Source organism: Halictus rubicundus, chromosome 4 (genome assembly GCF_050948215.1).
Source record: "Halictus rubicundus isolate RS-2024b chromosome 4, iyHalRubi1_principal, whole genome shotgun sequence".
Taxonomy (NCBI): Eukaryota; Metazoa; Arthropoda; class Insecta; order Hymenoptera; family Halictidae; genus Halictus; species Halictus rubicundus.
The window spans coordinates 17,499,620-17,518,121 of NC_135152.1; the positions used below are offsets into that span (position 1 = coordinate 17,499,620).

An 18,502-nucleotide genomic window follows, 5' to 3' on the forward strand; every position below is an offset into this window, starting at 1 on the left:
ACGACTGAATCGGCCGCGTTCCGCTCTACCTTCCCGGTAATAATTAATTAATCCAGCCCTCCCCCCAACTGACAATTATTGCGACTCCGAACGCCTGACATTGTAATCGAACGGTAGCCGATTGCGTCTGTAAAGACGAATAATTTATTCGAGAGCCAAGAAGCTGGTTCTTGTTAATTGTATGATGCCTTCTGTGTTTTTACATGGACAATGTAATATCACGCAGATATCATAATTATGACTAGTCCGCGGATGTGGAGCGCAGTTTTTCTTGTTTATCCAGCATGTAACTATTCATTGCAGTAATGGGCTTCTATTTAATCACTGTTTCCATCGTGTGACGCGTAAAAAGGTGAATTTGCATGAATAGTTTAATTGAATCGTAAATCGCGAAAAAACGATGGGCAAATGGCTGACTGTAAGAAGTGACGTTAAACGATCACGATGAAATACAAATGAATAGGGTATGTATTAAGTAGCATTAAACAATAAATTGTTGAGGTATGTTTAATGGTTCTGTACAATCTCCGATCACCGAGGTGGAGTATTAAATCGTGTGAAACATTAGTCTACCTTCATTCTCAGCTACATCTAGTACATACACGTGTAATTCTAACGACACAACTCATTTTAATATACTAGTGCTATCGGCTTTAATATACGTGTACATAAATCCACTCCGAAGCAATGCTTTAAAGTGCAAAAATGAATAATTTCAACGCAATGGAACGTATCCTGTTAGGTAGGGGTTAACATATATATGTAAGTGAAATCTTGTTCCGATCGTCTTTGCAACTGGGACTCGAGAATTCCGCGACTTTCGTCGTCTAAATTTGCTAGGCAAAGGGTTGAAGAACTATAGTGGCATGTACGTGACGGTGCATAGAACGGCCCGAAAAAAAAAAGAGGAACGTACGATCATGGCCGTGACACTACCAGCGGCAAGGTCGCGCAACAAAAGGTCTGGCTCCGCATGATCCGACTTCGTCACGAACGGTTCCTTCGTGACTGGCCTGTTCCGCATCGCATCGTGCCGGCGCATTGTGAAATTAATTAGAAAAACGTTGACCGGGCTCGATCGAGCCCCGAGACTGATTTATTCTGACCGCGAGTTAATCGATATGCTGGAAGCGCGAACACCGGCGCTCATTTCCATAATGCGCTCTACCGATAAACGCAACGACGGAAAATGTAGGACGATCCGGATTGGTGAGTCGCGTGACAGTGAAACAGGGTCCGATTATTGTAACGGGCCTCTGTTGATTGCTGCCTTGTCCCGATACCGGGATCCGTACGAGCAGACGGTAGAAAGATTGACAGTGAAGAAAACGAATCGATTTCTCTCGAACAATTTAAAGTTACTTTCGTGTATCAAGATTCAGCGTTAACCCCTTACACTATAACATCGAGTCACAATCCACTAAATATGTTTATTATCAATCTCCTTTAATTCGAGAAAATCCTATTTTGTTGTTGTCGATATTAAGGATGTGCCAAAAATTTTGATCTTCCTTGAAAGGGGTGATTCCTGAGATTATTTGAAGTATCTTTTTCCTTTGCGAGAATGTTCTCCGCCGCTTCGTTAAGACCAATCAGGGCGCAGCTACGGCAGAAAGTGGCGTTGGCATTGGCCGAGCCGGAATCCGTCCGCTCGATAGTATAGTAAATGTAATAATATAGTAGTATAGTATAGTTCTTCTTAAATTAAGTATTTATTAAACTGAATTCCAATTTTTTAAAAGTGGAATAATTGTGTTCATAGAATAAAAATAAACCTAAATCTTGATGATGAAAATAAAAATAAACGTAAATCTTCGTAAATGCAAGTTGCTCAGATATGTAATAATAATAAACGTTGGTAGCAAGAGTATAGAGCAAAACAAGAATGAATCTCTACCAAGCAGCAAATATTTATTACAAATTATATTCTATTTTCCCATATATTACTAAATTGAATATTTTATGGGGACCCAATTACTATGGGGGTACCAATTACTGTGCCTATATTAATTATACTTACTTGTAAAGCATAATAAATATTAAAGAAAGAGATATATAACATATATATTGACTGATTTGAATGAACAAATTGAATACCTCTTTTTCAATATTCATTATGCGTTAAGAATAAGTATAATTAATATAAGCGCAGTAATTGGTACCCTCACAGTAATTAGGTCCCTTACCCTAGACAGAAAAATAGGAGATGAAATACGAGAACAACGGAACTGTTCCATTTCGTTGATCTAAAATTTCCTGTCAGTAAAAACGGAGTAAAAATTCGGCGTATTTTATAAATTTCTAATATCCTACAGAAACTCGACGTTGGACCTATTCACCCGGCAATCCTAATTGAAGGTTGCAGAGGCCGAACCGCGGTGGCCATTTTTCGCCCCACAACCTTTTCTCTCGGTCGAAATTCCATCGGCTTTGTCCGCCACGCGCTCTAATTGTAAATTACCCAATAGCCTTTCCATCCGAGATAATCGGCGCAAGGTTAATCAGGGTTGCAACCAGGTAAAAAAGAGAGGCCGAGCGATTAACGCGGCAGGCTGGCGGTAATTAAAGCGGCACGTAAACGGGAACGGGTCCGAATAATTCCGAGGCAGGCAAGAAGGAAGAGCTGCGACACGTGACTCTGCAAAGAGATTCGTCCATTAAACGTCAGCCAGAACTTAGTGATCTTAGTTATAGCGAACTCCGATGATTAGTCGGTCAGAAGTACAAAATAAGTTGGCCATCGGGACAAACCATTAGTCTCTTCCTTTACCCATCAAAACACTTTTCGCACGAGTGGAAAAATAAATAAATTCACGATATCATTATGCAATATTTGATCAAAATACGCTGGAGAATGATGACACTATTCACCGATGGTAGAAAGAACTCCAAACTGGATGTGACAGTTTTGTAAATGAAGAGCGTGAACAAACAGAAAATTCAATTTCTACCATACCACAATTTGGAATTCGTTCACAGTTTACAGTGGCGGCCATACATTTACGTACACTTCATATTTTAACTTTAAAGCCTGACTTATTTCTACTTTATTACCTTAGGTAAGCTTTGATCGGTACGCTTTATCAAGGAAAAAGTTTGTTTAAGCACAATGCCAATATGTAGAAACCGTTTCCGAGATTTTGAAGTAAAACTGTTGCGCTCGATTCCTCGACTAGAAATCCAACACCGCGACGATCGAGTTCGTTGCTACGAGTTTCCAGGTCCGGTCGCTGGACCCACGTCGAGCTCCGATCAGAAATGCACGGGCCGTCGCGGGCCGGTCTCGGGCCGGACTAAAAAGAGGTGCGTTGACTTCGGTATGACGTAAAAGAACACAGCCCGTTTCTTCCACGGACGTCTGCGACCCTCCTCTCTTTCAATGGGACTCGCTTCGATTCACGTTCGTTCGACTTCCTCCGGTATCCTCGACAAATGCATTGGCGTCGCAACCCTCGGCACCGGGAAGGTGCAAAGCAGCTCTTTGTCTCGCGAAAATGTTTGAAGACGCTGGAAACGACGGACAAAGAGTCGCCTACCCTTTCAGACGGATAGAATATTTTTTCTTTTCTCTTTTCGCAATTTTTTTCTTTTTTTTTTTTTTGGTCTCTGTCGCTTAAAGAGGTTCCGCCCGGCACACGCGACTCTCGTTTTCGTCCGGTCAAACGCATCTGTCGGATCTTTGTGAACGGATCCTGAACAATCGGGGATCGGCGGACAACTTTCGACTGGTTCTGAATGTGGAATACACTGGACGGGTCGGTGATTGTTTTGTGGGAGTATGTGTGAAAAGGGTTTGGTAGTTGTACCTTATTTCGGCCCTTACCCAGCAGTCAGCCTTCCTGAAAATAAACGGAAGGAAGAAGACGTCGCCCGTTCTACTTGGCCGACACTGACTTCCTCGACAACGTTTACATCGACGCACGCATACGTATCGCCTATACATGCTTTCATCGACATGCTGTTTTCGCCGGCATCAGTTTCTATCAACATTCTGTTCTCACTGGACATATACGTATCGTCCAATACTAGAGCGAGTCACAAATGCGTGAGCTGTTTTTTTTTTTTCAAATCCAGCGCTTTTCAAACCACGCGAATTGACCATATGTATGTATGTCGGTGAGAACGGAATGTCGATGAAAACGACATTCGATGTCGCATTCGATGTCTTTCGATTCAATATGTCGATGATTTATTCAACCATTTCCCACGAAAGTATCTTCACAATTTCAGTAATTGTGAAATAAAACATCTGGAACCGGTTATTTTGACCGGTGGTGGTAGCTTTAGTGTTAAGAGCAGTGTTACATTAATTGCAGCTTATTAAAACGACTGAGAGATAAAATCATTTTATATTGGACTCCTGCTTCCTGCTATCGATACAGAAACTTTTTACTTTGCACACAGAATCTGCAGTCTACCTATTAATAACAACGCTAAAGATGGTCGACTACTGGCCTTGAACGATTGACTACTGGAGCAAAATTACCATACCTCTACACCTACGTAATTACCATGCACGTGAAGCGAAGAAATCTTCAGCACTTCCCTCGGTTTTATAAAGAAAACAGAAAATTTTGATAAAAATTTAGATCAGAGACGTGGGTGTGGAGAATTCGTTAAACCTAAATCCTTTGAAGCGGGCGCAGGCAGAACGTTGTTACATCGTTTCACACGAAGTTACAGAAATTGAAGCTCGACGGTTTTTCGGTTACAACTCGGTGTTCGTTTTGCGGTTTGATGGAGTAACGTACGCGTTTCGAGTTCATTGAATCGCGGGACGATGTCGCGGGTCGTTCGCGATTCTTACGTAACAGCAACAGCGTCCCTTTAAAACGAACGGCAGAAAGTAACGCCCCCGCTTCACCCGGCGTGCCTACGGCACTGCGCATGTACCTCCCGACCACCGCACTGGCGAAGGTCAAAGAATGCAACTGGGATGGTTAATATAAGCTTCGATTGAAATGCAGCTCGCGAACGAGACGAGGACGCCGACCAGTCTGCGCAGCGCGTTTCACGCTCGAAACTCATCTTGGCTTCTTCCTCCTCGAGCTCTCCTCGGCCCCCCTCTTCAGCGTCCTCTTCTTTCGCCCTGCTACGCGGCGTCGTCGCATTCGCCACAGAATACTTGATGTGACGAAACCGTGCGCCTCATATTCTTGTTTCGCTCCGACCCGACGATGCGCGGCTTCCCTGTTATCCATGGATAATGCAGATGTTCGCGTTTAATCCCATTCCGTTTTCATTTGCTCCGGCGTCGTTCAGGCTGCGATCCGCTTTCCCGCCGTGGCACCTTTTCAAATTATTCCGGCCGTTTTGCGTATCGCGAGAGACCGCGAGAAAGGTGTTGCCTGCCACTTCTCCTCGGATTCTTCAATTACCGGCCTTTCGCACGCCGCGAGTTCCCTTGTCTCGGCTTTTATCAGCCGCCATCGTTCTGTCGTTCCCATTTCCTTCGAGCCCCTCGACGGGGCTTTGTGATACCGCGATAGTACTTTCATCCTTCTACCGAGCTCGTAATTACTGGAATTTCACCGTCACGGGATTACGAATGACGACTCCGTTGAATACGGCGTAAAGCATTGAACGCTTTCACTGCCCACAGATGGGCGACAAGTTTTTCACCGTGCTCGAAAATTAATTTTTATGAACCCTTCGTAGGATCTACGAGGAGGTTACGAAAGTAATTGTTCCAAGTAAATAAGTTGATGAAATGTAAAATTGTAGAAGAAGTACTGCGATTTCTCTATATACGTCGGCAAGGCCTGGACGATAAACGTCGCGGAACTATCCCCACCACCGCGGGTTATACCCCGTAAGGGGTCGCGAAGCTCGAGAGACCTTGGAAACATAACACGAGTCGGGTACGTCTCCTGGACGATACAAGACGCTGGCAAGACTCGCGTTTTTTACATACATCGAGAATCCATATATTCATATATACATTATTCATTCATATATTTTCGCTTTATACGATTTTTTCTGGCCGTGACCTTGAATGACCTTGAATAATTATAGTCACCGAATTCCCAATGAAAGGGACTATCATTGTAGGTGTTTAAAAGAGGGTGCTTCCATTTTAAAAAACGAAGGTGACCTTGATATAAAGAAAAATCACATAAAAACAGAAATATTTTTGGTACAGTGTGAGCCCCACTGAACCATTCAACTTTGTCCTTCAGACATTTGACGTATCTTTAAAAACAACAAAGATATTTGAGGTGGCAACATTAGGTGAATCACCCTGTATATATCTTCTGGATGATATATGTCGCTGGCAAGACCAATGTTGTTGGCATACAGTGTGTCCCACGAACTCGGTCCACTTGAATATCTTGGTTATTTCGAACAACACGAGAAAATGTTACTTACAGAAATTGTAGGGTTTAAGAAACTACATAATATGGTATAAATGATATTCTTGCAAGTGAAGGCGTAGAGAAGATATATGCATGTTGTTGACATATATCGAGAAAACACTGTAACACTAGAACCGCCGAGCTAGGAAGCTTTCCATGCCCGAGAAAGTTGCTCTGCAGCTAACGAAACGATAGAGCAAGCAGTAAAAGAGGAGGCGAAACAACTCTTTCGACAACAAACGAATCGGAGGGTACAATTATAACTTCGGTTGTTCGGCGGGCGAACAGCGTCCGTAACCAAAGTGAAATACAAACGGTTAAGCTGATTATCCGCGTTCCGTCCGGTGCAATTTAATCCCGAGGTACCCATCCTCTACACGGGTAGAGTCTCGTAGCCATTGCCTCGTTTCATTCTGTTTTACGTTTCAGCGTCGCCTTTGACACGGCTCACGCGCGGACGGTAGTTGAACTTAGCATTTGCCGCCGGCTTACAACCAGGAAACCGCGGGACATTATTGTCGAGACGCCGGCGACCATCAACAAGGCACGCGCGATGACTATCAATCCAATAGAAAACATCGTTGACTAGACGGGACATTTGTCTCCGATAAAGACCGCGAGCGCGCTTTATGATTTGTAAATCAGGGAATACCTTGACGTTCGTCCGCTCTTTGTTCGAATTGGGCCGCGGGTCAACGGTGTCGGGTATTTTCAGAGGAACTATCAAAGTAACGATCGTAGCACGAGTATACTCGGTGTCCAGATAATTGCGTCGCATCAACTTGCCCTGGTCCAGTTAGTGAACAGTTAGTGGAAATAGGTAAAAATGAAGTTTAGTCGAATGAACATGACTGTTATAAACTTAACTTTCATTTATTATATATCCTTATAGTGTATAGATTTACATCTTTTTGTAAACACGTACCATAACGAAAATGTCAGCTATTTGTCAAAATTTCATCTAAACTTCATTTTTACCTGTTCCCCTAACTGTCCACTTATTCTTGTCTCCGACTGTATACAGGGTGTTCAATACATGGTGGGCAAAACTTTAGGAATAGATGCAAGAGAAGGAATGCTTAGACAAGACAAAAGAGTTATATTAACCCTTTGCACTCGAGCGGCGACTCTGAAGCGCCATTAAAAATTGTTGTGGCATTATCTCAAAGAAATTACAAAAAATATTACAAAATATTTGTTACATTACAAAATTTGTATTTAATAGATTACTAAACATTTAAATAATATATGTGGAAATCGGATCAGTTTCGTATGAATGAAATGTTAATATTCTAAGACGGAAGAAAAATTTCGTTTTAGAATTAAAATAGCGCCGAGTGCAAAGGGTTAACATAGGTCCGGAAACGATTAGTTTCTGAGTCGAGAATTGTGGCACAAAAACTTGACTAACTCGGAAACTAATTTCTTCCGGACCTATGTTGATATAACTGTTTTCCTTCTCTAAGCATTAAAAATCTATTTCCAAAGTTTTGCCCACCATTTACGAAACAACCTGTATACACGGAGAAATTAATAATACTAGCAAATTCTAACGTAGATTTAACCAGTCCTTGCACACTTTGAATGCAGCAGAGCGTTAATGGAGTATCACAGGTGACAAAGGTGTGCGATTAGCTATCGGGATTCCGCAAACCGGAAGATTCGCGCGTTAAGTGATCGATAGCGTCCGTAAATTAATAAGGGCGACCGAAGGCCACCTATATGCAACCGGTCTAATAAATCAACGACGGACACTAAACAGAACACACGTCTCTGGTTGGATTACTATAATGCAGGATGCGAGATAGTACGCCGCGGTATGTATGCCAATTTCCAGATGCATCCGCAACAGAGAGAGGTCAACAGCCCCTCGCGCACAATACGTATTTTGCGCCGGTGCGCTCCGTCCCGGGATATACATATTTCAAAGGCCGTGACGCAATATAATATTCCCGTGTCGAACAAACACACGAATTCGGAAACGTTAAACGCGCCTGATCGCAAAACACCGAGTCTCTCGTACCAATACTCGCCGCGGTAATAACGTCGACGGCGCAGGAGAGTTTCCACGAAATGAAAATCATAGTTTGAACCCCTGTGCATGGATCCTTTGAGGATCGTTTAGCATTTCGCTTGTCCGCGAAATGATATACCCCAGGCCCGTTAGGATACTCGGCAAAATACATGTGTTTCAGGTAACAAAAGCGCTGTCAGAAGGATTGTCGAAAATGACCCCCTTTGCGGGGGAAAACACCGTGCTGCTTTCACGTCGGATATCGTATTTTCGCGTGCGTCGGGATTGTCAGTGTTGAAAACGTTTTGCGGCAAGAATTACTTCGCGATACCGAACATTGTAGCAGCACAATAGCATCCTGTTTCCCAGCGTTCTATCGAACGTAACAGTGCGCGTTGTGCAGTACTACGTAATGGTCCTTATAACGTCGTAAGAGGTGACTGAAAGATAAAGAGCTAGCTCGAAATGATTTACGCGCAGTTCGTATAATCACTACGACCGGGAAACAAGGTCAGAATGTATCTCGCAATCAGACAATAACCATAAATGAAGCAGAACAGTTGACACACCGCTACGAACATAAAAATCAAATTATAAATAAATACAAATTTCGAAAACAAGTTTAAGCTTATCTTAGACCGCAGATTTTGAAATAGTTCAGTGAAATATAAAACGGTAAAAGTTTTCGAAGAATTTGAAAGTGTTCTGACAGTATTTTCAATTTCATAAAACTGTTAAGAGAAGAACATTTTTATTTTGCAAGTCAAAAAAGTTCGCAGTCTAGTAATAATAATGGTTGTTCATTGTATGTAGACAATTCTGAACTGATGAAATCAACGAGGACACTGGATCGACGATCGATAGGCATCGCATTCTAAATCAAGGTCTTATTAGATTCTAATCAAACGGAAGGAACTAATTACTATCTTTAACTCGCCGAGTTCCCAATTCCGACAGTCACGCCGACACACGCGCGTATGCACGTTTGTGGTCAAAGAATACCCCAGATTCACGATTGTGTGCGTTCCCATGATACAGAGTAGCCGAACACAAAGGGAGGATCCGCATAACGCGTACCAAGGAAATTAAATTGAAATTCTGATGTATCCGCCGTTCCCGTTCCAACGGAAATTGTGCCAGGGATGTTTAAGCGGAACACTGCACCCCGCTGGACAGGGTTTTCATTGAAAACCGAAGCCATGTTCTCGGCCACATGCCTGTCGGCACCATGATTGCTCGTTTCGTTCCTATTAATTAATGTCGGGTCCAGTCGATACGCGATTCCCGGTTCGCGTTCCACTGTCGTTCCGTTCGACGGTCTTTCGAATCGGAATACTCTGGTACCGTTTAACTAAGTGAACTTCATATATTTTAATCCTTTATCGAGACCCTCGAATAATAATCGTCCTCAATTATCTGGAGAATTAGAAGATAAGGCAGTGTATCAAAAATTTATTACTAGACTGCGGATCTTTATGCAAAGAAAACATTTTCTACAGTTCGGGGAACAGAAGTTAAATGAAAATGTAGTCCTCGTAAAAATGTTAAACTGCGTTTACACATTTAACTGTGTAAAACTATGAAAATGTGTTCCTCAAATAAAATGTAATAATTAAACGACGGTCTTTATACAGAATAAAAATTGTCTGCATCAATTGCAAGACGTAGAGATCATATACGAATTTTATTCTTTCTTTAATAATTTTATAAAGTGGAAACGTACACGTCGATATTCTCAAATACTTCTAATGTTTCTGTTTCGAGTTTCCTGTACGCATTTTTCTCATTCAGTGTAGGTACAATTTAACCTGAAGTATAATAATATATCTAAATATTTGCTCCACAAGATACAGCATCTTATTTTCGGGGGATGTTTCACCACTTCAGGGTAAACTTTGATTGGTAAATGACATGTGTTTGAAGTATTTTTTAACATCTCTGCGTGACGTTTCGTGGAATTCGACGATTCCCACTTTGCTATGATCCCTTTCCAGCGACAGTAAACAGCAACAAGAAGCGAATCGTTCTGGGGATTAGTCAGACGGTTTTGAGATACGCTAAGTTTCGCAGTTTGACCTCGATTGAACGATTTACTGATAGTGGATTTAACCTTGTCATGTTTACCATGCCAAATAGACTGACTACGACGTGTTTCGAGCAATGTTTGCGTTTATGCTCCACAGTACGCACCGTAGTAATAAGTGCCATTAATCGATGGTCTTGACCTCGAGTGGCTCATGTCTTGGATCAATGTATCCGCGCAAACACGTTGAGAACTTTCGACGAAATATGTTTGCGCAGTGTACGTAAACATTTACAACTAAAACAATCGCGGTATTAGGTGCTCTTGACTCGTGCACTGGAGGGGTAAACATCCATTAGTACAAAATTTAGATTTAGCAAGCAGACCCCGGACCGCGCTGCACTACAAAACCGTTGTAAAAAATAAAGGGAAAAAATTGCAGTGACAGATTTGAAAGAAAAAAAAGAAGAAATTGAAAGCGGGCAACAACGACCGATACCCACGCAGCTTTCGTCGCACGAATTTCGAGTCTAGAGTGGTATAATAAAAGTGGAAAGGCTGGCCCGTTGATTGTGGTCGCGAATTTCAAACGGAGGACGAGGCACGAATTCAATGAAACGCACACGCAAAAACGAGTCACACGGAAAGGACAGTCATAAATCGAGAACGCTCGGTAGAACGGATGTACTGTGAATGTTTTTCGCGACGTGGATCAATGAATCGAATGTATCTGGAGCTGAATCAAAATCCGCGGGGATGCTCGGCCGGCCGTGGGCTCGCCAACGAAACGATAAATGGAACCGACCCGTAAGACGAAAGGATCAAAAAGAAAGAAGAAGAAAAAAAAGGAAAAAGCAACTGGCACACAGGGGCAGAGAACGGCAGGGACCCTCGCGACTGCGACATCGAAGAGCAAGAAGGCTTCTTCGCTTCCTCCAGATTACCAGTTTATCGAAGCCTTAATCAATCGGCCATAAATTGGCAAGCTGTCCGACCCGATGGAAAGAGAGCCCGACCACCGGGCGGTCGGCTCGCTGTCGTTGATCCATCGCTTCCGATTCCTCGGCGATAGAGCCGCCGAGCTTCTGCCGGCGGATATTCATTTTTCAACCGGTGGAAACGCACGTCGAAGCTCATTTTTCCTAAAACGAGGAACACGCCGCGCGCAGCTTCCTCACTTCGAACCGCGCGGCCTCGTCTCGTCCCGAGCCCGCCCGCATTCAACGACGCGTCATTACAAGCGGAAACGCCGAGCCGGCATCCTCGCGAAAATGCAATTAGACCGGCTCCTTCCGGCCCGCCATTTTTCAACCAACACCACCCCCTCTTAACCCGTTCGCTATGAAAAGCGTATACAGGCTGTTCCGTCCAAAATGAACCACCGCCGCCGGTCGAAATCACCGGTTCCAGATTTTTTATTCTACAATTACTGAAACTATAAGATGCTTTCGTGGGAAATGATTAAATACATACTGTGTGTTCCACGAACTCTGTCCACTTGTGTATGATATACCAGAGCGTCACCTTTGTTTTCTTAAATGGAATTTCCAATTTTTTATCCTCGATTTCGATAGATTGACGTATTCTGAGTATAAATGTACTAAACTGCAATTTGTCCTAGAACTTACCGTTGCTGAGATATGTGACTGTTTTCATTCTATTTCTTTATGGATGTATTCACGTATGTGTATGGACGTATTGTTTGAAATAACCAAGATATTCGAGTGGACAGAATTCGTGGGACACACTGTATTTAGTAGAGCATGTATTATAATACGAACCGCACAAAATCGAAATAAATTCAGTCTCGTCATTTTTCTAAGACAACGTGTATCGGTTACTTTTAAGGCTCGGTAGGTTTGGTGTTAAACACGGTGCACGAATGAACGATTGCTCGAGACATTTCACATCACGTAGCTCGGAGCTACATTTATTACGCTGTGCATAAATTACATATTTAAGGCCCATGCCATGATCTGGAATCGAATGTACCAGCACAGTCTATTCGCGTTTCATATAAACGAATTTCCAAGAAAAACAACACAACAGAGCTGTGCGCAAAAGAAAACAAACTGATAACCTAATTATCCATAAAGAAAGGAAGAGGAAGAAGGACAAAACTAAAACTCGATCCGACGAAATGAAACCTCTAGGTAGCGGAAAACCATAAAATACTAATTTTACGCGAATGATCGTCGCATAATGGCGGCGCGAGTCGCGACTGCTTGGTAAATCAGGTAGAAGAAGTTCCCTCGAGGATCCCCGGATGCATTGACGAACGAGGATGTTTGCAAAAGGTTCGAGATGCAGATCCGAGGAATATTTCTTCGACGGAGTTCAGCGGCAGCCAGTATCGATTCAAACAATTTTCTATTATATCCGGAGCAAGTTATCGGAACGGAAAGCTTTGAGAACGAGGCTGCTCCGGAATATACCGGAATTCTTCCGAGAAAATTCTGGATAGTACAGTTGAAGAGGTGCTTAGGGCTATGGTGCAGCCTTCGAAACTTCACAAAGTAGAGTGCACTGGCTAGAATGTAATTCTATCGAATGTGTCCTTGATCTCGTATTGGGAAGTCTATGGCGGTCTGCGACTGTGAACACTTTGAACGCCCAACTAGAAACCCGAAAAATTCCATAAAATCAAACTAAGTTATTTAATGAAATAAAAATTGCAAAAAATTAAATGTACGATACTGAGTAATCCTCCGACTTTCTTGCATGTTACAGATCCTAATTAAGTTTAGTGTAATGAATATATCAACGTACAAATTCATTTTAAAACCTGCACGAATAATTCCGTCAGCCACATATGGCTGACGTGGCGTTCAACGTGTTAATGTCGTTTTTGTGCGTCAAAATTTTGCGTGCTCGCAGAGAACTTTTACGGGTTAAGCAATCGTATTATGAACAAAAATCCGGGCCCAAACGGTAGGGGTCAATGCGCGGTAAACAGACCAGAGAGATGCTCGAAAACAGTTGCAATACTAGCCGAAATGTAAATACCCGTGATACAGTCCTTTGTAAATCATTCCACGACTCTGACTCGTGGATGTTTACGTTTGGCAGATTTTCAGTCCACGAGTCGTACTCGTGATGTTTACGTTTGGGCCAAAATCTTCATCAGGAGTCAGACTCGTTAAAGTACGGGAAGGTGTTAAAGATAGACGAAGAATGGTGTCGCCAACGTGGCAGTCGACGTGATAAAACTAATAATGGACAAAAGACGGAATAAGGGACCAAGACAAAGGTGCGCAAGAGTTCATCGGCATGCGTAACATTTGCACCCAGATGTCATCTGGATCATCCTCAGGAAATCGTCATGACCCAGAGATATGGGTCACAGCAGTGCTCTCGATAATTCACAAACACAGGTCTACGGATAGACGAGCAAATTCATAGCCTGGAAGCTGAAAAACTCGGTTCTCTTCGAGGAGCTCCGGTCACGATAGTTGCAACCATCCAGTAATCTAGACGTAACCCCATCGAGAACCGTTCGCATTATCATAATTGAGGGAAACGCCCCCTAAACTGGCTGCTTCACGGTTAGACGAAAGCACCGATTGACCCCAAAACGTCTGATCGCCCCGAAGACTCCCCTCTCGGCCATACATTATGCAGGGAATCCCGACACTCCTGTATGATGCCGGGGGATCCGATGGAATGCTACCATCCATCACCTAAGTCGGCGTTGTCGCTGTTTAGCCTGATGGACCGATAAATGTTCCCGATACGTCAGGGAGGGCCGGTCGCGCGTAAACGCGCCGGTGATCGGTTGTTTTCAATGGCCGCGAACCCCGAAAGGCGACACGGCTCTTCAATCTTTCCCGGGGAGAGGGAGCAATCGGCGAAATTGCAGATCCCGATCAGCACACCCTGGCAATTTGCTCTTCAATCTCGTTACGTCCGACTGCAGTGCTGTCGCTTTCTGGTCGAACGGGACCGTCGCCTCCAGATTTGCTTCCAGAACGCGATGCCTCGGTCCCTGAACGCGAAAACACCTTAACCCGTCAGTGACGACATCCGTACACTATGCCGACTATAGATTTAAGAGTGATCCGCGAAGATCAACAAAGTGGGCTTCGGTGCTACGAAAAACATCTGAAAATGAGAAAGACAGTCTTCTGCATATACGAGAATCGTCATCTTACTCCAGAGGATTTCTTTGTGTCTAAAGAGTGACGTAATGCATGGCACGGTGAATGAACCTGTACACAACAAACTAATTTAATTGAATAAATTCAATTTAATCGATCGTATCTCCCGCGACATTTATCATTCCTTTCAGTGAGCATCGCGTATTCCTTGGATAAATTGTTTGACCCAATTTTTCCAATCGGCCGGCCGGAATTGAATCGAACGCTCGTTTGATGAATTACCTTTATTAATATCCCGTCGATGCGGGCACGAATCGAATAAGAAACTTCGGTTGCGCAACAATCAACGGGATCAATTATATCCTCGCAATGCTCGTCGGCCGATCCGATCTTTGCAAGATTTCGCTCGACTCGGGTTTCCCGTTCGATAATTATATTGTATTGTGAAACTTCTGGGTTCTACAGCGGCTAAGATCGTTCGCTATCGTCGAATCTGAACGATTATTTCGGCTCGAGTCGATTCTAAATCTGCGGTTGGCCAGGTTCCCGAGTTCGATCCGCGTATCCTGGCTATTCGCTTTTGAATCCTCGTATATCCGGCGACGATGGACTATACCGTCCACGGTTAGGCGACAGTGTAATGCCATCCAACTTTTCACTTAAGCCGATCGGCCCCTAATCGGACCGCAGAAAAAATGCTCGATCGTTCTCGGAGTCCAAACAATTTATTTCCCTACTTTTCCCGCTCCGCTTTCAACATTTATGCTGGATTTTACATTGGATCGGTCAACGTTACAATCAGCTATAAACGTGTAAAGATGGTGAAAATAGTCATTTTAAATCTAAGGATTCTTACATCGATGTCCGTCGTATTTTTCCGCATCAACCGATTTTGATGAAATTTTCTGAATACGTATAATTGATACAGATCTACAAAATGTATTTATTAAATTTTCAATATAAGCCCATATAATAAAGTTTCAAAAAGTGTCTTTTATTTTCTCATTTAATTCTTCCTATAAATTCTTTTTTCAAATCATGTAGTAAACTAATTGTTCTAACGTTTCCAGAAACTCCAAGTCGTATGGTCCAATATTTAAAAAGTTATCGTCTTTTTAAGAGTGTCCGAATATTAATAAGTGTCACTGTATGAACAAATCCAGAAAAGTTTCTACTTAATCCTACAGATTCCTTTAACTATACGCGATCTTCGTAAGCGCCGATAGGGCGTTTAATATGTTAAAAAATGGAAAATACATTGACACTCGAACAGTTGATCTAATCAAAATGTTTCGTTCGCTGTTTGAACGACCGTCGAACAAACGAGCGGAAAGCTCGTGGAAAATCGTCAAGAACGGCAGCCGTTTCGCATATTTTTCAATTCGTCGAACGAGTATCAATTCGATTCCGCGTTCGAGTAAACTCTCGACCAATTCCCAGCTCTCCCCCCACCCCGCCACCCCCCGGTATCGACTCGTTATCGCGTATCGTTTCGCATCGGTCGTCGAAGCGAAACAATACGTCAAGAAGGTTTTACATTTGCGAACTCGAACGAGCCGCACGCAAGAGTCAACTAACGTCGCAATTTCAACTAAATAACCCGGGTTGGCTCGAGAGTCGAACTTCTGGTTTGCACAACTCCCTGACCGCTATAATACTTATCAATCGATACAGCGAGCCTGAATGGCCGCATAATGCCTCCCCTCCCCCGTACCCCCTTGAATTCTAAATGCGAGATTGGCAAGACTCCTGAATTCGAATCTCGCATACTACTAATTTTCCCGCCGATCTCGTTAACCAGTACTACATCGCAGTACTCGGCACGGCGGACGATTCCTAACGAGGCCCTGGAATCGCGTTAATTATTGCTCTGCGTGAACGCGAAGAACAATTATCGATTCGTCGATGCGTCGCGGAAGAATTCCTTGCCAGACTTCGTTTGTCGCGCACAGAAATCTTCGAACGATCGAAAGTCGTTTAATGCAGTTTTCTGATGCGTTTAATTAACGAAGTTGAACGATAAAAATTTTCCAAGTTGTTTTCCTAGCACACTAAAAAGCAGACTTTCTGCATGAAAAATGCAGTGCATTGCAAAACCTGCTGAATCCTACCGAAGAGCGGTTATTCGGGGATTTCTTCTTTTTTGAAGAGATATCATTAGAAAATTAATGGGATAAATTTGTTCGAATGAAACTACGTAATCCGCGGAGAATGCAATATTCCATCCGGTGCTCCCGGCTAGATCTTCCGGTGATTTTTCATTGATCCATGAACACCGAGCACTGAATGGAGTAATTGCGAGAACGCGAGTGCTTAAGATAAGCCCCGAGCCGAAAGCCTCGATGAATTATCGGTCAACAGCGTTATGGTATTAATGATGAGAGGACGGCCAGGATGCTATAATCCTTGATTAATCGTGAAAATTTTCATGAGGTTCTATATGGGGCCCTATTAACCATCGATATTGCCAACGGAATACCTGTATTTTAAAACTTAATATGAAGATGTTTCCCTCGAGCAATATACAAATTTTTCGCAATCCAATAAACACTATAAAAACATGTACCTTCTTATATTATTCTATTTCAGAGTTACTTAACAAATTTTATAGTTACACTTCTCTTCTACAACTACCATACCCATACGATAAACGTAGAAAGTAGATACAATTTATTTACCAGGGTGGAACAATGCAGCCGTCAACGGAGAATGTCGAATAATCGATTAAAAAATATTTAAAATGAAAAAAATGTAATAGGAGGTTTTCGAAAGATCGAGAATTGTTTCTCCAGCTTCGGCTGCGCCAGAAAAATAAGTTTACGCGCATTTCACAGTAGCAGGACTCCAGAGGCACAGAAACGTCAGGAAAAAATCCATGGTGGTGAATGATCCCCTAGGATTCCACGCCGTTATGTTAGTCCGTTCAAGATCGACGGCGTGACACCTGGAACAGCTACCAATGGGAAACTACCCAGCCGGCTCGGCCGTAAAACAGATTTATGGCGAATGCCGAAGGAAGTCAAGAATATTTCGTGCATACGATATTTTATGACGAGCATTCGTTTGCCGATAAATTTCCGCGAAAGCGCCGCCGTGCCGCGGTGGTTCGACGCGTTGTTGCCTCGCGAGGAACGCAGTTCCCACAAAGTTATGGTACCCGTTGATTGCGTCATTATGCAGGGCGACACCATTCACAATTTCGTGGGTGGACCCAGGAATCGATTCGATCGCCATTACATTCGATTCCCATTTCTTTCCCTAATTTCGTTGGAAGCATTTCGATCACGTTGACGGCCGACGACCTTGAACGTTTTCTATTTGGTAACTCGTGGTATTTTAGTGTTAACCTTTGAACTCTTTGATTTTTCAATTATCAACACTCTTCCAAAGATTTGACCATAAAGATGCGTAAATGCAATACAGTTTGTACCAATACGGTCACCGTGACGCGGAAGAGTTATTTATTGAAGTAAAAAGAAAATGAAAGAATTTCGAAATGTGCCAGTTACAGAAATGTTTCCATGCTTCGATTTTTGTAAAATAAAATAAGTTACAAAAATATTAGAATCTTAATCCTAAAACTCTACACCACTTTAATCTTTACATTGAGCGGAATTTCTCGAATGTTTCAGACATCTGCACATAAATTGACTAACTGCTTTTTCTCAAGCACCCTGAAAAGCAACCCTTAACGCGTTGTTGGTAGGGTCGTTTTCCCGAAAATATTCCAAACACATTCGACACTTGTGTCCCGAACGTCTGCATTATCGATCGCCTGGATTTGAACGCGGCCACGGATAAACAGCGAAATTCAAATTTAAAATTCTAACGGCACAGCGTCGATAATCCTCGAGCGATCAGTGCGTTCTTTAAACACCCACCGTATCCGAGCGGTTCTTCTGTGCCCGTTGCAGGGAAGCTTTCTTCAATCCAGACGCTGCTAAAAAATGCCACGACGAGGGGAACGATTCTAATATCCTTTCCTCCACGGTTTTTCCCCCACGATATCCCG

At 43.0% G+C, this 18,502-nt stretch overlaps 1 protein-coding gene and 1 long non-coding RNA gene across 7 annotated transcripts in view; both read right to left on the minus strand.

Annotated features, from left to right (window-relative positions):
• Positions 1-18,502, minus strand: part of LOC143353678 (uncharacterized) — a 448,475-nt gene that overhangs the window by 391,183 nt on the left and 38,790 nt on the right. The window lies entirely within an intron of this gene.
• LOC143353682 (uncharacterized) overlaps positions 1-18,502 on the minus strand; it is a 50,442-nt gene that overhangs the window by 9,215 nt on the left and 22,725 nt on the right. The window lies entirely within an intron of this gene.